This window comes from Muscardinus avellanarius (genome assembly GCF_963383645.1).
Source record: "Muscardinus avellanarius genome assembly, chromosome: 6".
NCBI classification, from domain to species: Eukaryota; Metazoa; Chordata; class Mammalia; order Rodentia; family Gliridae; genus Muscardinus; species Muscardinus avellanarius.
The window spans coordinates 70572289-70592178 of NC_137791.1; positions in this window are offsets into that span (position 1 = coordinate 70572289).

The window sequence follows — 19890 nt, forward strand, 5'->3', positions numbered from 1 at the left end:
AAAGTCATAAGTAAAGCTCATTGCTTTATTGAGATCTCCCAGTGTTAACTCGTGGAAGCAGAATCCAAAGGAGATGCCTGGGTCCAGAAATCGGAAGCCACAACCACGGATTACGTAGCTGTGTTTTCCTCCTCTCTCAACCCACCCCAGGACACACAGACATGCCCATTCAGGGTCAGCACTTCAATTTAATGACCAGAGTGGCCCTGTGCAAAATTAACCCCCCTTTGTACTAAACCACCAGGTGAGGGGGTGTCCACCTGTTTATTGGAGCAAGACATTTGATGTAAGTTGCCTGAAAGGTGGGATTTTCTCTATCTCACTTGCTAGTGTATCTACCATTATCACCTCCATTTTACAGGAATCTGAAATAGAGATAAAAGAATCAACCAGTGAATGGGTCAGCATCTGGAATTACAGAATTAGCGAGCAAGGAGGCATTGTGGTATTTGGTGTACTTGCTTCCTCTGGCCCTGACTCTGATTCCCTGGGCCTCTTCTCTGCCCTTTCCCACTGCCTGCCTCCCTATCTATCTATCATCTATCTATCTATCTATCTATCTATCTATCTATCTATTTTTTTTTATAGTCATGTGCCACCACGCCCAGTCTACTCAGATTCTTTGACCATTTTGAGCTGCAGTACTGCCTTCTGGGTATGGGGCAGGACACCTTCTGAAATGGGGTCTTATGATCTACCATTAGACAAGATAGGTCAGAGAATCTCTTCATGAACGGCTCCAACACAGAAAGGAAGGGAAGATCACAGTAACATTTTTAGGCAATATGGTTTGCTTTGAGGAGGGCAGGGTTCTGTTTTCTATGACCCACTTTGGGGAAAATAATTCTAGTTTCTGTGCCTTGCCTCAGAGGGGAGAAAACAGGAGATAGGAGGGCAATATTAAATCAAAGAGAATTTTAATTTTTGATTTTTGTATTTTTATTTTTTCTGCTTTGTTTTGATTTGTGTGTGTGTGTGTGTGTGTGGTACTGGGGTTCCTGGAAGCCCTTCTACCTCTGGGCTACACTCCCAGACCTATTTTATACGTTTTTATTTTTGGAAACAGTGTCTCTTAAACCAGCACAGCTGGCTTCGAACCTACACCATTCTCCTGTCTCCGCCTCCCAAGCGCGGGGATTACAAGCGCGTGCCACCACCCCTGGCTTGTTTTGATGCTTTTGGTAATGGGGCTTGAACCTAGGGACATTCTATCTCTTTTTTTTTTTTCATATTTATTTTTAATTGGTGCACTGTATTCATACATCATAGTGGGATACATACTTTTGTAGACATACATGCACACATTGCCCAGTCAGCCCCCACCCGATCCCCACCCCGTTCTCTCCCTATCCCCCCCTCCTATGCTTGGCTTAGTAGTTGACATCTAGTATTATAGCAATTTATCCAAAATTAAAAATGATAATCTCACAGAACAGTTTTATTTGTCTGATACCAAGCTTTTGATGACTTAAAGATAACATTTCAATATTTCTTTTTGCTTTCTTTCTTACCAGAGAATCTATTTTTTTCTATTTTTTAGGTGAAACTATCATATATTTATATATTTATTTTTCAGAAAAAAAAATCTATCCTAATATGGAATATGGACTCTAGGTACCCACATCGATCTTGAAAAAGAACAAAGCTAGAAGATATATATTTTCTGATTTCAAACCATATAAAGCTACAATAATTGAAACAGTGTAGTACTATTCTAAAGGCAGATATATAAACCATTGGAGTTAAATAAAAGCCTAGACCTAAATTCTTCCCTATATTGTCAAGTTATTTTTGACAAGGTTTCCACGAACATTTGGTGGTGGAAATAATAATTTTTTAACTAAATATTGTTGAAACATAATAATTACATGGAAAAGAATAAAATTGGACCCTTACCTAATCCCATATACAAGTATTAACTCAAAATAGATAAAAGACCTAAATATAAATCTTAAGACTATAAACTTTTAGGAGAAAATCTGGGTCATAAAACCTCACAACATTGAAATTGGCAGTGATTTCTTGGTTATGATTTCAATGGCACAGGCAACAGAAGAGTATACAAACTCCCTAAAAAATAAAAAACATATTGTATATCCAAAGACAATGTAAACAGAGTTAAGAGTTACTAATAGAATGGGATAAAATATTTCCAAATGCTATATCTGAAGGTATATTAATATTCCAACTAGAAATCCTAAAAATTAACAACAATAAAGGCAAACAATACCCTTTAGAGATAGGTAACAGACTAACATAAATAATGAATCTCCACAGATAACCAGTCTTAGTTGTCTGTTGGATGGAAAATCTTGTTTCTCTGGTTCTGGTGTGTGTTACCTATTTCTTCTTTGTAGTTAATCTCTTTGAGTATTTTCTCTAGTGCTGGTTTTGAAGACATAAATTCCTTCAGTTTCTGTTTGTCATGGAAGCTTCTTATTTCTCCATCTAATTTGATAGAAAGTTTTGCTGGGTAGAAAATTTTTGGCTGGAAGTTGTTTTCTTTCAAAATTGGGAATATGTTACTCCAAGCCCTTCTGGCTCTCATAACTTGGTTTGGGAAGTCTGGAGTGATTCTAATTGGTTTGCCTCTGAATGTCACTTGGCCCTTTGCTTTTGTTGCCTTTAAGATTCTCTGCTTGGCTTCCACATTGGTCATTTTGACAATTATGTGGCGTGGGGATCCTCTTCTCCGATCCTGTCTAAAGGGAGTTCTATAAGTTTCCTGGACCTGCGTATCGACCTCTTGCTCTATGTCTGGAAAATTTTCTGCTATTACTTCCTTGAAGAGATTGTTGATCCCTTTAGTTTCACTTTCTTTTCCCTCCTCTATTCCAATTATTCTTAGGTTAGCTCTCTTAAAATGGGCCCATATTTCTTCAATATCAGATTCCTGCTGTCGGATATTTTTTCCTAGATTAGAAACTATGTGTTCATTTTTGAAATGATCATCTTCTAAGAGCGAGATTCTGTTCTCCATGTGTTCTAATCGGTTGTTTGTGCTTTGAATTGAGGCCTTTACTTCATTAATTGCATCCTTTATCTCTTTTTGGCTCTCTCTGAGTTCTTTTCGAAGCACCTCTATTATTTCTACAGTTATTTTCCTGATTTGATCTTCTAGAAATCTCTGATTTTCTGTTTTATCGGGTTCTGATGTTGTGGGGTTGTGGGCATTTATTGCTCCAGTATTATTCCTCTTTCCCATGATTTCGGAAGTTTGTGCCTTCTCTGGGTTCTTCCCTTGGGTCACTATGACTTCACTTAAGGTGCTCTGGATCTCAAGTCAGTAGTATCTCAGACCCCACTACTCCTTTACTGGGTTTTATCACAGAGTCTTCGACCCAGAGAGTCGATAGAGGCTGCTTTAGACTGTGGGGGGTGCCAGGTTGCACGTTCTCCTATGGTGTGATATCACTGCCACCGCCCCTCTCCCACTGGGTCAAGTCCCAGTGAGTACAGTACTGGGATTTCTCCGCTGTGGCCCGCAATTTGACTCACTGTTCTTGAGTACGCAGATGTAGCTGTAGTGAGTTCCGTGCTGCTGCCGCCGGTGGCAATATGGCGCCGCTGCTACGCCCTCGGCTGTTGGGCTGGCGTTTTTTTTTTTTTTTCCCCTGGTTTTGATTTCCACTCTGAATCCCTGCAGCGTGTGCTGAGCTCAGACACTGGGAGCTTTAGATGTCCTCTGCGCCGAGAAATCCCGCCTGGCTGTTCCGCAGCGGCTCCCCTCGGCTTGCTGTGGCCGTCCCGTGAATTCGCCGGCAGTATGGCGCTGCTGCCGCGTCTGCCGCGTCCTCGGGCGTGAGGATATCCTCTGTGGCTCTGTTCTCAGTCCGCTTCCTCTCTGGAGCCTGTTGATTTTTTGTTTCTCTGGTGATGTTGTTTTCTGGCTTTGAAAGGCGCTGATTTTGTGGTAATGGATATTTGTTGTTAGCGGGGCTCTTAAGCCCCGCTTTTCTCGGTCGCCATCTTCCCCTCTATCTATCTATCTATCTATCTATCTATCTATCTATCTATCTATCTATTCAGAGAAACTGATGGAGAAGCTGTAAGCAAAAGATCCAGCAGACAGAGAACTTGGTCGTTTGCATTCCTGAAGTCCTCCTGAAGACTTCTAATTCAAACCAAGACACCGAGAAGAAGGTTGGTAGCAAGTGGGAGAGTTCAATTAATGTCCAGAAGACATAAAGTGGGTGATGGAATGGCAAATGAAAACAAAACAACCCAGAGGAGGCTGTGTTCCAGAGCATGGGTAGAGAAGGAAAAAAGTGGGGAGACACTCTTATTGCAAAACAAGAGTTTGAAAAACTCTACTAACAGTGAAAGGGCTGGGTGTGTAGCTTGGTGGTAGAGCCTGTGCCTAGTGTGTGGCCCTAAGTTCAATCCCCAGCACTACATAATAAAATAAAAATTTTAAAAAGAAAGAAAACCATGGGAAAAGGAATTAAAACATGCACTGGAATCAGAAGCAATACTGAAGGGAAAAAAAAAGCCTTTCTTCTTGCACTGTAGGGCATGAGTCTTTCATGAATGTTTGGCACGTAAGGCTCCACAAAGGGCCCAACACAATGAAAGGGGAATCTGCAACTAGACACTGCACTATGCAGTTTCAGAAGCAAAAACATAAGAAGGAAATTCTTAAAGGCTTCCAAAACGTGATGACTTCTAAGGAGCAAGAATTTAACTGACTTCTCATCAGCCACATCAGAGGGTAGAATAAAATAATACCCTCCAAATTCTAAGGGAAATCTATAGATGAAAGTACATATAACATGCAAAGCCTGGCTTTAAAATAATAATAAAATGACCATGCATGAACGCACCACACTGCTAAAGCTCTCTCCTATTACCAGCACTTGTGACACACTTAGGCCTGAAGTCAATTTCTCTTTCTTTCCCCGGCAGCAGCATTCTGAATTTTGGACTAGTAATTTTTTTTAATTTTCTTTCAGTTTGACTATATGTGCATGTAATCAATGATCAATATAATTTGGGCTTAAAATATATTATCACATAACATGCATTCATCATATAAAATGTCTATAAGTATCATCATGCTATGTGTTTTTCTCTGACTTTCACTTTTTCACTTGGGTTTTTTTTTTTTTTTTTTTTTTTTTTTTTTTCAGGTCTTGGGATGGAACCCAGGGGCATTCGACCTCTGAGCTACAACCCCTGACCTATTTTCTTTCTTTCTTTCTTTCTTTCTTTCTTTCTTTCTTTCTTTCTTTTTCTTTCTGTGGTACTGGGGTTCCTGGAAGCCCTTCTACCTCCGGGCTACACTCCCAGACCTATTTTTACATTTTTATTTGGAAACAGGGTCTCCTAAGCCAGCGCACACGGCTGGCTTCGAACCTGCGCGATCCTCCTGTCTCTGCCTCCCAAGTGCAGGGATTACAAGCGTGCGCCACCACGCCCGGCTTCACTTGTATTTTTTAGCTCACCCAGGGTGGTGTATATGGCTAAGCTGCCTTCACTTTTCCTGCATTATAATATTCTGCCCGATATTAATATTGTTGCAGAAGGCATAGTCCACAAATAACAAGAGACAGAGACTGAAATAGGATGAAGCAGGTCTTTTTATTCACTGGTGAGGATCAGTGAGCAAAGCTCTGGGTCTGAGCCCTGAATGGCATCACCATACAGATTATATAGCCCCAGAGAGTCAGGTTTTGATTGGACCAATAACAGGCAGGGGTACCAATCGGGAGATTCGGGTCAGGTTTTATTTCTGCTTCCTGGGATAGATTTCCTGTATTAGCCTCCATGTGTGTGGCCAGGACTGGGTGGCGCCATCTTGGGCTCCTTATGGCAAGAACCAGGTGATGCCATCTTGGGCCCCACATGGCTGGGAATGGGTGGCGCCATCTTGCTAAACTTAGCTGCCTTATTTTGTGGTCTTACCTGCCAGGAGAAGACCTGCTTTATTCACCTCAGAGGGAGGCCTGCAAAGAGAGCTTTATTCTTCTATCTTGTCCCTAGGCTTTTAGCCAAGAGCCTTCTTTGAGGATGCAGCCAGGCTCCTGCCTCAATATAGCTAGACTAGCTTAATCAGTAGATCTTTGTTTATCTACTTATAAAAGTTCTGTGTATTATGTATAAAAACTCTATATATGTATAAGAACATACAGCCAGATTTATATGCTTGTTTCCAGAATCCAATCTTGCAATGTTTATGTTTGAACTGAGGTGTTTGATGTGACTGTTGATATATCTGGGTGGAAAATTTACCACTTCATTTCCTGCTTTCTACTTATTTCTTTTTCTATTCCTCTTTTCCCCCTCTTTGTTCTTATTTTCTTTAGAAACTGGTTGAGTGTTCCTTTCTATTTCATTCCTCCCATAGGGAAAATTTTTTAAACCTGAATTATAAATCTAATCAAACTATAAAAGTGAGAGGGAAAACCAAAATATTTTCAGACATGAAAGGACACACACACACACACACACACACACACACACAAACACAAAAACACCCCACTTCATCTTACAAAGTCCCATTTAAATGTGCTCTAGTTAAATGAAGGGATAAACCATGAAGGAGGATGGCCTGGAATCTAGGACACTCTGGGGAGGCATAAAGAAGGTCTCAGTGGGCTGGAAGGGCAGCCGGTGGAGAGAGGAATGGACCAAAGTGGAGCAAAAGGGTGGAAGCTTCAGGAAGGAGCTCTCTGGGAAATCAGAATTCCAAAGGTTTGGAACTGGTGTTGAGGAGATGACTAAAGTAGGTGAGAAGATAAAGAAAAACGATTAGAAACTCTAGAGGAAAAAAATTCCAGACTTCATCAGTTAACTTTATTATTAACCTTACTTTATGAGTAGTTATGAGGATTCAGTTAGTTAATAATTGTAGAGTGGTTATAAAAGTGGTCAGCAACTAGTTAGGGTTATCTAAGTGTTTATAAATAGATAAAGCCGCCTATCCCTGCAACAATAGTCTCATAGACAGTCTAATGCTAATACTGCTTTTTAACTACTTAAATTCGACCATTAGACAAAGTACAAATTACATAATCATAGCTACAAACAGGATGGGTGTCTCATTAACTTCAAAAACATATAAAAACTTTAAACTTAAATAAAATACTAAAAACACAGACAATAGAAGTTGGTCTATAGAAACGAGAAGAAAATAGTAGAGGTGTTTTCCTCATCTCACAAATCAAAAAGTCAAGGTATATTTTCAAAGTAGAAAGAACCAAAAACAAAGTATAAGTATACTTAAGTTACAAAGGAGTTAAAAGGAATCAATACTACGGCTGTATTGAAATGGGAGAGACAGGGAAAACTTAAGCTAAATCCGCCTTTATTGTGCCATAAGTCATAGATGATATCTAAAAGTATCAATCAAGAAATGACTCAAGAGATTTATGATAAGCCCCAGAGAAGTTAAAAACCTTAATATAAACAATTAGAAGAGTTAAAATTAAGCTGAGCGCAGTGGCACAGGTCTATAATCCTAGTGCTCGGGAGGCTGATACAGGAGGATTGCAGGTTTGAAGCCAACCTCAGCAACTTAGCAAGACTCTGTTTCAAAATGAAAAGGGACTGGGGGTGTAGCTCAGGGGTAAGATACCCCTGGTTTTAATCCTGAATACCAAATAAATAAATAAATAAGGTGAAATTAGTTCCCTTTCTGGAGCCAAAGTAAGAATGTGGAAAACTAGAGCAGGAGACTACCGCCTGTGATTATAAAACCTATAGTTTGATGTGTTTTAATTTTTTTATTTTTATGTGGATCATACTGAAAATGGCATACATTCAGACTGTGCTTGGTGCCCTCTCCCACCCCCCACTCCTTCCCCCTCCCAACAATGAGTGTCCAGGCTGACCAGCTACATTCATACTTTTACACATATCGAATGTAGCTCCTCCATTCATCAACCTCAGCCTTTCATCAACCTCAGCCTTCTTCCTCTCCTACCCTTGCTCCCAACTATCCTTTTATTTTATTGGTGCATTGTAGTCACACATCTTGATGAGGTTCAGGGTGGTAGAGGCAGACATCACACAGCACTCTTTAACCCCCACCCGTTCCCACCCTGTTTCCGCTCCCTGCCCTCCTTCCCGTGCTCAGCACAGTGAGTGGCTTTGATAGGTTTGTGTATGAATATCATGTCTTTGAGGTGCTTCCCTCCCCCACCCCTCAGGTCACCGCCTTCCCTCACCTAAGGGTCCTCCTCTTTTGTCTGGAGTCCCACCTATGTCCCATTTTCTCCCTAGTTTCTGCATATTAGGGAGAATAATCTGACTTTTCAGCTTTTGTGACTGACTAATCTCATTGAGCATAATATTCTCCAGTTCCACCCATTTCCTTGTAAATGACATAGTTTTGTTCTTTACGGCCTAGTAAAATTCCGTTGTGCACATATCCCATAGTTTTGTAACCCATTCATCTGTTGATGGACATATTGTAACCTTCTGGGAATATATTTGCATCAGCTATAAACTGACTGGTCACTGGCATGACCTTGAAGTCAATATAGACCTGACCACAAGTTTCCACCCATACTTCTTTTACAGTATTTATCTTGTACCTTACCAAGTGGGTTGTAAGTCATATGGTTTTTTGTTGTTGTTTCTGTTTTCTGAGAAACAACAGAGAGAGTATTCAGTTGGAGAACTATGCGACCTGTACTATGTCTCCCCACTGTGCTGGCTCTTCAGTAGTTGGAGAACACAGACTCTTCATTCTTTTGTTCCCATTAAGCTTAATGATTTGTATTAATGTTTGCATGATTTAACTAAAAAACAGAGAATGATGAACCAAAATGAACTTTGCCAGCTCTTTTAAGAGAGGTTATTAGTTCATCTGGAGAAAATCATGTCCAGAGCAATGGGCCTAAGAGTATAAGCAAAGGAAATTAAGATTCATTTACACCCGGCCTGATAAAAGCCTGTTGAGGAATTTAAATGTTTGCCCACACTTGCAGCAGGAAGCATATAACTTTTCTATGAGAATACTTACATAATGGCTAATTTTCTGGTTGGAAAAATATTATTTGGTACATAATTTCACTAGAACTGAGTTTTTTATTTTCTCTTTTCTTTTCTTCTTCTTTTCTTTCTTTCTTTCTTTCTTTTTTTTTTTTTTTTTTTTTTTTTTTTGGTAGTACTGGGAATGGAACCCAGGGGCATTCTACCTCCAAGCTACACCCCACCCCTAATTTTTATTCTTTATTTTGAAACAAGGTCTCACAGAGTTGCAAAGGGCCTTAACTAAGTAGCTGAGGCTGTGTGCGAACAGCCATCCTCCTATTTCATCCTCCCAAACGCTGGGATTACAAGCATGTGCCACCACGCATGGCTTCTTCTCTTTTTTTCTTCCCATTTCTTCCTCCTCCTCCTCCTCCTCTTCCTCCTTCTCCTCCTCCTCCTCCTCTTCCGCCTCCTTCACAGTGCTGGGAATCAAATGCAGAGCCCCTCGCATACTAAGCAAGAATTGTACCAATGAGGTACATCTCCAGCCCTTTTTGTTTTATTTTGGGACAGGATCTTTCCAAGCTGCCCAGGCTTGGGGAGTTGCCTCACACTTGTGACTCTCCTGCCTCAGCCTCTTGAGTAGGCAAGAGTACAGCACCATGGTGCCCAGCATGGTGCCCAGAGAAACAATCTCGTTATTCTAGATGCTGATTTTAAAAATGCATTGAAGGCCAGGTGTGGTGGCACATGCCTGTAATCCCAGTACTTGGGAGGCTGAGACAGGAAGATCAAAGGTTTGAGGACAGCCTCAGCAACTAGGTGAGACCCTATTTGTCGTGTCCCTAAGGTTCCGTCCTGCAGAGCCCCGGGAAAGAACACACAAACGCCGAGTCTGCTGATGATGCTTCCTCTTTAATGCTTCCCCCTCAATGCACACAGCAGGCAAATATATATCAGTCTCATAACCCCTCCCTCATCACTCCACCAACCCCAAGCTTCCCACAGCTAGGACATGCGCGTTTCTAACCCTCTCATAGGCGGGCTGGTGGTAGCACGAGGCGCTGCGTCACTGATCATCCGTAGGGCGCCTGATGGGGCTCACTGCGCAGGCTCAGGGCACCACTAGCCTCGTGAACCTTGTGACTTGGCAACATGCCTAGGCGCCATCTTGAGCCACCGCCCCATCCCGGTCTAGCCGAGCGGGCCGCGACACCTATTCCCAAATAAAAAATAAAAATAGGATTGGGGGTACAAGTCCCCTGAGTTTCACCCCCTAATAACACACACACACACACACACACACACACACACACACACACACACACAAATGCATTAGAGCTAAGCTCTTAATATTTTTTTTTTCAGTGCTAGGGATTGAACCCAGGGCCCTTCTACCTCTGAGCTACATCCCAGCCCTATTTTTATTCTTTATTTTGAAACAGAGTCTCACTGGTTTGCAGAGGGCCTCACTAAGTAGCCAAGGCTGGCCACAAACCTGGGATTTTCCTGTCTCTGCCTAGCTCTTAATATTTTTAAGAAAAGGATTTCTAACTCATAGATTTTTTAAAACTGAGACATAATTTGCATACCATAAAATTCATCCATTTAGCCAGGTATGGTGGCACACACCTGTAATCTCTGTATTTGGGAGGCTCACATGGGAGTCAGCTGAATGGAGAGTGCAAGGACAGCCTCAGCAAGTAGTGAGACTTTCAGCCACATAACAATACCCTGTTTTAAAAAAAAAAAAAATTGAGCTGGTATGTAGCTCAGAGATAGAATACCTCTGTGTTCAATCTCCAGTACCAATTAATTAATTAATTAATTCACCCCTTTTAAGTATAATTTATTGGGATTTGGTATGGTTACAAAGTCATGCACCATTACCATGATCTAATTCTAAAATATTCTCCTTTTTAAGAAACATTATATTTGTTAATGGTCACTTTCATTCCCTCTTACCCCCAACCATTGGAAACCAATAATCTGTGTCAACTCACAGCTTTTTGTTCAAATTTTCTCTTAATCCATGTCCAACAAAATATTATATATTTTATGTGTGTAAAGGAACAGTAAATTATAAACCAAAGTATTAAATAAATTGCTGATTAAATATAGCATTGGTTCACAATGTTTACTTTCCTTTTCTCTTTCTTTTGGTACTAGTGATTGAACCTAGGAATATTCTACATCTAAGCTGTACCCCTAGCCCTGTTTAAATTTTTTAATTTTGAACACAGTCTCGCTCAGTTGCTGAGGCTGTCCTTGAACCTGGGATCCTTCTGTCTCAACCTCCCAAGTACTCAGATTACAGGCATGTACCACGTGGCTTGGCTACAATGTTTGCTTTTACTGATTAAATATAGCTGATTAAATATAGCATCCATTCATAATGTTTGCTTTGTTATTCATTCATCATTTAACAATAATTTACTGATGACCTTTTATCGCTATGAGTTTGCTAGATATAAGGAAATAAGCCATGAAATTAATGTATTATATGAATGAACATATGAATATAACAGCCATCTACCAAATTCATCATGTTAATCCCAGAGTAAAAAAAGGTGAATTTTAAAGCTGGGCATGGTGGCACATACTTATAATCCTCGGCTGAGACCGGAGGATCACGGTTGGTGGACAGCCTCAGCTACTTAGCAAAGACATTTGCAACTCAGTGAGACCCTATTTCAAAAATAAAAAGAATTAAAAGTAGGGCTGAGGGCGTGGCTCAGAGGTAGAATGCCCCTTGGTTCCATCCCCAGTACTGCAAAAAAAAAAAAAAAAAAAAACCCAAAAAACAAAAAAGGTAAATTTTGCCAGGCATAATGGCACACACATGTAATCCTAATACTTAGGAGGCTGAGACAGGAGGATTACAGGTTCAAGGACAGCCTCAGCAAGTAGCAAGAGTCTCAGCAACCTTGCAAGACCCAGTTTCAAAAAAAAATTAGAGCTAGGAGTGTAGCTTGAAGGTAGAATGCCATGGGTTCAAGCCCCACTACGAAAGGAAGGAAGGAAGGAAGAAAGGAAGGAAGGAAAGAAGGAAGGGAGGGAGGAAGGAAAAGAAAGAAGGAAAGAAAGAATCAAAGGAAGAAACAAAGTAAATTTTGTTTGTTATGGTTTATATAAATATAGATCACAGATTAGAGAAGATAGAAACAGAATATGCCATTGTTTCTTTTTTTAATAATTTTTATTGGTGCATTGTAGTCATACATCTTAATGGGATAAAAATCTCGTGGAGATATACATGTACACATCACCCAATCAGCTCTACCCAATCTCTAACCTCTTCCCTCCCCTTCCCTCCTTCCCATGCTTGGCTTCCTGATTGACTTTGATATGTTTAAGTACATCATGTGCTTTAAAGAGTTTCCCTCTTCCTCCCTCCCATCCTCTCAGTTAGGTCACCTTAATTGCTCCTCTATAGGGTCCCTTCTTCATCTAGAGTTCCTCCTGTTACCCATTTCTCCCTAGTTTTTGTACATTAGGAGAAGCATCTGATTTCTTATTTTTTGTGACATTTCACTGTAAATGCCATAATTTTGTTCTCCCTTATAGCTGGGCAAAATTCCATTGTGTACATATCCCATAGTTTTGTAATCCACTCATCCGTTGAAGGACATCTTGGCTGGTTCCACAGTTTGACAATGGTCAACTGTGCAGCTATGAACAAGGTTGCTCATGCATTAGTTTGGTATTTTGGTTTTCATTCTTTTTGGTAGATACCCAGAGGTGCTATTACTGGATCATATGGTAAGTTCGTTTTCCTCTTCTGAGGATCCTCCATACTGTTCGCCAAAGTGGTTGCACTAACTTGCATTCCCACCAACAATGTATTAGAGCTTCTATTTCTCCACATCTGATCAATTATAGTTTCTTTCATCCTTGGAAGTCCTTCTTTTAATTTCCACACTGATTCCCACTTACTGAAATGCTGAAAGCCAGAAGGTGAGTAACTTTGACAAGATGATCCACTCACAACCAGTTTTTTTTAATAGAGATCACTTGGGTCTGGGAATCTGCTGAGAGCTGAGGTGAGGCAGTGGCAGCTTCTAGTGCTTCCTGGCCACATGGTTGCAGGGACCCGCTGGTCCTTTGCTGTGGAGCAGGCCCCAGTCCCAGGCCTGCCACGTGACAGGCTCCAGGCCCGCCGTCGCTGGCTCCAGACCCGGCCTCACAGCACGGCAGGCTCCGGGCCTGTCCACGCTGGCTCAAGACCAGGTCTCGACATGCAGCAGGCTCTGGGCCCAGCCTCGCCCCATGGCAGTCTCTGGGCCTGGCCTTGCTGGCTCCAGACTCGGCCTCACCGCGCGGCAGGCTTCCAGGCCTGACCTCGCTGGCTCCGGTTCCCGTCAGCATTGGCAGGACATCTACAGAGGTTCCCATTTTTCCTTCCATATTTTCTTTTTTTAAGTAGGAGAAAATAGCACGTGTCGTTTGCAGAAGCTGGAAGCCCAATTTCCTAGCAGCAATGAATTTTATCTCCCCACTGAAAGTGGAGGCTTACAGCCTCACCATTAAGAGTGGGATCCGCTGCTCCAAGCACACCTTGGCCCCCAGCACAGCACAGAGGAATGCAGCGGCCATGAGCGCTGAGGTCTCCTGGGACGCCCAGCACAGGGAGCTGGCTGGGCCATATGGGCGGAGCTCCCTCCAACTCTCCCTGGACATTTTTTTTACATAGTATGTTGTCCAGAATTCCTGAGCATGTGCAGCAGGCACAGTCTTCTTTTGGGGAGATTTCTTCAAAAATTCAAGGTGGATTGGATTGGATCTGTCTGCCTCTCCTGAATACTGGCCACCGCCACTGCTGCCTTCTTGGGCTCTCCTAGAGTATGTTGTTAAGTATTCCTGTGCATGTGCAGCAAGAGCAGTCTGCTTTCTGATCTTTTCTGGGATGTCCCTCCAAAAATCACTTTTCTTGCAGTGCAGGTGCCACGCTGCCGTCTTGCCTCTAATTCCACCATTTTCCACTCTCTCTCCTATATTTTAGATAGGACGTCATGACTGGAAATGTCTCTGTATGTTGTCCCAATCAGCTATTAAAACAAAATCTGTTGTCCAGGGTTTCTCAGAGGGATGCATGTCCTATTCAGCCGCTGCCACTTGTCACCACTGCGGCTGCAGCCACCGCCATTTTCTCCCTCTTTAATACTTTTTAATGAAAGGAAACAGTACATGTGTTTTGCAGAAGTTGGGAGCCCAAGTACTTAGCAGCAATGGGTTTTGTCTCCCGCCAAGAGCGGAGGCCCACAGCTTCACCACGAAGAACGGGTTCTGCTGCTCCAAGTGCACCCTGGTCCCCAGTACTGTGCAGAGGAGCATGACGGCCAAGAGTGCCTTTGTCTACTGGGATGTGCGGCCCGCTGGCCGGTCCAGCTACGTGGAGCTCCCTCTGACGTGCCCCAAACCTTTTTCTTACATAGTATGTTGTCCAGAGTTCCTGAGCATGTGGGGCAGGTGCGGTCTGCTTTCGGGGAGATTTCCTCAAAAGTTCAGAGTAAATTAGATTGAATCTGGCTGCTTCTCCCAAATACTGGCCACCGCCACTGCCCCCACTGCCATCTTGGTTCTCCTCTGGGTTCAAATCCCAGTTCTAAAAGAAAAAGGAAGGAAAGAGGAAAGGGAGGGAAAGAAGGAGAGAGGGAAGGAGGAAGGAAAGGAAAAAACGTATCTTCTCATTTGTACAAAGAAAATAAAAGAACATAAACTAGAAACTAAAGAGATTGGTTACCTTTAAGAAATGTGTAGGAAAAGGGTGGGAAGAAGGGAGGAATGAGAAAAGGGCAGCAGAGAAGAGGGGGGAGTGTTACTTTTCTAAGTATAGTGTATGGGGCCATACTAAAGAGAGTGCAAGGAAAATAACTAGTCTAAGTAACTTTAGAACCAAACAATATTTTGAATGGATACCATAAGGCTAAAAACACAGGGAACTAATTCTGTACAAGGTGGAGCATGCCTGTAATTGCCGTATTTGAGAAGCCAAGACAGGAGGATTGCAGGTTCAAGGACAGCCTCAGCGAGTAGTGCGACTCTCTCTCGTCATCTAGCAAGACCCTGTTTTGAAATAAAAAGAAAACTGTGCTGGGATGTAGCTCAGAGGTAGAATATCCCTGGGGTCAGTCCTCTGTCACACACACACACACACACACACACACACACACACACACCACGGAACTATATGCAAACACTGTAATCTAATTAGTAAATTTGTAAATTTGTTTCAGGTAGAACCATAAGCTATCTACTCCAAAAACATGTGCATTTTTGGATTGCACAAGTAAGCAAATATTTTGTAGATAATGAGAAGTAGGTTTTTCACTGCCTGAGAAAAAAGTTATAGATGAGGCAAAGAAAAATAAAATTAGTCCTTGTGGTGTTGGATTCATATTGGAGGTTCCAGTATAGAGTCATGAATTAGATAAATACAGATACATAGAAATATATGTATGCATAATCTGTATTTATATGAACATATACATACTCATACTTATATGTAAATATACATATATAGCCTAGCTGTACTGAAAGCATCTAAAAGCAATGATAACCCGACAGCAGTGAGCCCGGATAGCAACCAGACCTTTTTTTTCTAAATACCATTATGCAATTAAAGGAATCAGGGATCCTTGGCAGAGAAGGTAACTCTGGTTTTAGGGCAGGGAAATTAAAATTTGAACTTGTTTTGTGATGCCAGAGAGTAAGAAAGTGCTCCTAAAGGATGGGGAGGGGTGAGAAAAGGACATGGGGCCACTGGGGAGGGTCTGGACTCTCACTGGCCAAAGCTGAACCAACTTGAGAAACAAAATAAATAATGATAGTACCAGATTATGACTATTGGCTAAAATAAATATCTGTGAGTCTCTACTGATATAAATAATTTAATAAAGAAGTAAATGGGGACAGAGATAGCTTTTCCTTACAGAGGAATTCTGATTAATGAATGAACAAAGAATGAAGATCTTGCCAGATGTCGTGGTGCACACCTGTGATCCCAGAAGGATCACAGGTTTGAGGATAGCCTCAGTAAGTCATCAAGACCCTCAGAAACTTAGGGAGACCCTGTTTCAAATGAGAAAGAACTTAGGGAGCATAGCTTGGAGGTAGAATGCCCCTGGGTTCAATCTCTAGTACCAAAAAATTAAAAATGAAGACTTTATAGGCAAGATTTACCACTGAAAACTAAAATTAGTAGATGAAAAAGGAGAGACCAGATAGTTTCATAGTCTAAAGTAGCTTCTCCAAGAAATATATGTATTACCAAGGGTAAAATAGTAACTTTACAGTGGAGTGAGACAGATACCACCTTTGGTAGTGGTCAAGATCAACACCATCAGTGATAGGATGTATTGACATCTGTGCACCCGGATGTGGTCACTGAGGAAATGTCAGAGGAACTCGGATTGAGACAGGTCCTGCAAAGTAGCAGACCAGTGCTCTCCCAACACGCCGAAGCCACGAAAGACAAAGGAAAATACTAAACAAGATGGCAGGTAAATGCAGAGTGAAATCCTAAATTAGATACCCAAACAGAAAGGGGCGTAAGCAGGGAAAATCCAAGACACAAAGAGCACTTGCAACTTAGTTAATATTAGTGTACCGATGTTAGTTCCTTGTTTTCAACCATTGTACTATGGTTAAACGACATGGTGATTTTAGGGGCAATGGCATGATGGATATATGGAAACGCTATTTTATTTTTGCAACTTTTCTATTAAGTCTAAAATTGTTTAAGATTTTTAAATATGATTAGGGGTCTCGGGGGTGGTCAGTGGTAGAGCACTTGCCTGAAATGCATGGGCCCTGGGTTCAATCCCCAGCACCAAAGGAAAGAGAAAAGGAAAAAGAAAATTAAAGCATTTAAAGAGGAAAAAACATCTTCTCTCATCTTTCCAACATCTATCTACATGTGGGTACATCAGTCAACCGCCAGTAACCACAAAGACTTTGTAAGTGGAACACTTAAAAACAATCTTTTCGGGCGGGCGTGGTGGTGCATGCTTGTAATCCCCGCGCTTGGGAGGCGGAGACAGGAGGATCGCGCTGGTTCCCCGCGCTGGCTTAAGAGAAAATAGGTCTGGGAGTGCAGCCCGGAGGTAGAAGGGATTCCAAGAACCCCAGTACCACAAAAAAAAAAAATCTCTCCTCAGTGAGGCTTTTATAGTTTACTTGGAAGTTCAAACCAGATAAGAATTTATCTTTGTTGATCTCTGATTTTTTTCCACTGCTGGGACAGTATAATGTGTGTGTGTGTGTGTGTGTGTGTGTGTGTGTGTGTGTTTTACTGGGGATTGAACCCAGGGGTATTCTACTTCCTAACTACATCTTTAGCCCCCCCCAAAAAAAAATTTTTTTTAATGGTACTGGGGTTCCTGGAAGCCCTTCTATCTCCGGGCTACACTCCCAGACCTATTTTATATTTCTTTTATTTGGAAACAGCGTCTCTTAAACCAGCGAGGCTGGCTCCAAACCAGCGCGATCCTCCTGTCTCCGCCTCCCAAGCGCGGGGATTACAAGCGTGTGCCACCACGCCTGGCGTTTTAGCCGAATTTTTTATTCTTTATTTTGAAACAGGGTCTCAGTAAATTGTGGAGAGCATTACAGTGGTCGGGAAGCTGCAATCCTCTTGTCTCATCCTCCCAAGTACTGGGATTACAAGACACCACACCCGGCTGGAACAGAATTTTAAGGAGTTTTCAAGAGTTTTTCAGCTAAACCGGGCGTGGTGGCGCACGCTTGTAATCCCTGTGTGTGGGAGGCTAAGACAGAAGAATCACAGGTTCAAAACCAGCCTCTAAAACTTGGTGAGGCTTTCAGCCACCAAGCAAGACCCTCTTTCTAGAAAAGAAAATTTAAAAATAGGGCTAGAGGTATAGCTTGGAGGTACAATGCCCCTGGTTTAATCTCCAACAAACACACACACACACACACACACACACACACACACACACACACACACACACATTGTAGAGAAGGGCTGGGAGTATGTCAGAGGTAGAATAACCCTGGGTTGAATCCCCAGTATGAGAGAGAGGAATTAAATTCAGTTTAAGCTTCTTTAAGAACATTGTAACCTTCTGTCCTGATGCAGACTCCCTCCAGGAGGAGAAGAGGGCCCCAACAATACCAGCTTCTCAGGCCAGGTTAGCGATTCCCACAGCAAAAAAGCCAGCTTTTTCCTTCCAATCTCCTAATAGCAATCTTCACAAATAAGTTTAATTGGCCTCATTTAGGCCACATTCTCAGGCTTTTGATTCATTCAGGTTCATTCATGCTATTGCTGGCTTTGAAATGGAAATGATTTAAAGAAATTATTAGGCCAGGCGTTGTGGTGCATTATGGGCCTGGCCTGTAATCCCAGTACTTGGGAGGCTGAGACGGGAGGATCACAGTTTCAAGGCCAGCCTCAGCAACTTAGCTAGATCCTTAGCAATTTAGTGAGACCCTGTTTCAAAATAAAAAATAAAATAGGGCTGGGGGTGTGGCTCAAAGGTAGAATGTCCCTGGGTTCAACCCCCAATAACCCCCCCCCAAAAAGAGAGAAAGAAAGGAAGAAGGAAGGAAGGGAGGGAGAAAGGAAGGGAGGGAGGATGGGCAAGATTATCTGCCCAGCTGTAAGGGTGTGGGTAATTGACAGGTTATTTCCGCAGGTGTTCTCCTGGCTTCCCCACCCAATCCTTCTTCCTCTTTCTTTTTCACAGATTTTACCCTCCAAAAAACTTTCACAAGCTTAATTCCACCTCTCTGCTTTGCTTAGAATCAACCCGGGGCCACATCCTTCCTGGGACCAGGATAGGATTCTGCATCAAGCCACCAGAACCATATGCAACGTGGGTGGACAGGCTCCCCAAAGAAAGGAATGGTGTTCCTTATGAATGGTACTTAGTGCTTAATCATTATTTACAAGCAACTGCTAAGATTCTTTGTCTTGAGCAGCTGTCTACCATCACTATAGTGATAACTCAGTCCAGAATAAAGTTTGGGGTTCGATCTCCAGCACCACCAAAGGAAAAAAAAGAGCTTGAGCATTTCTCAAGTGGATGTGAATGAGGGTCCCGTGCAGTAAGGTGGTCTGGAGCTGAAGAGCTGGCTCTGAATTCTCTCCCCCACCCCCGCACCCAGGACAGACTTGAAGATTCTTCCAGAATTCTCAGAAGTAGTTTAAGAATGGGTGGGAGCAGCCAGGCATGGTGGCGCACGCTGGTAATCCCTGCGCTTGGGAGGCAGAGACAGGAGGATCACGCAGGTTTGGAGCCAGCCTCGCTGACTTAAGAGACCCTTTTTCCAAAAAATATTTTTATATAATAGGTCTGAGAGTGTAGCCCGGAGGTAGAAGGGCTTCGAGGAACCAAAAAGAAGAAGGAGGAGGAGAGGGAGAGGGAGGAGGAGGAGGAAAAGGAGGAGGAGGAGGAGGAGGAGGAGGAGGAGGAGGAGGAGGAGGAGGAGGAGGAGGAGAAGGAGGAGGAGGAGGAGGAGGAGGAGGAGAAGGAGGAGGAGAAGAAGGAGAAGAAGAAGAAGAAGAAGAAGAAGAAGAAGAAGAAGAAGAAGAAGAAGAAGAAGAAGAAGCAGCAGCAGCTGAGGCTGTCCGCGAACCCCGATCCTCCAGTCTCAGCCTCCCAAATGCTGGGATTACAAGCATGCGCCACCACGCTCAGCTTCTCACACATCCTTTAACAATATCAGCTTATATATTTAGCACTAAAATGGACCAAGCATGGCCAGCATCAGATGGCACAGGGGCTGTGAGAGGTGCTGAAGACTTACTTGAGGCCTAAGGGCACATGAGCATGCTTCTTTCCAGAGTTGGAGACATCAAGCTTACTAAAAACTGCATTGTTTCATGAAATGCAAATTCAATACCCAACAGCCTATTGAATGGCACACAGGGCAGTGCCCAGGCTGGACTAACTAGCCACAGTGGTATTGCCAATGTCCTTATCATTAGCGCTGCTGGAACCGGTG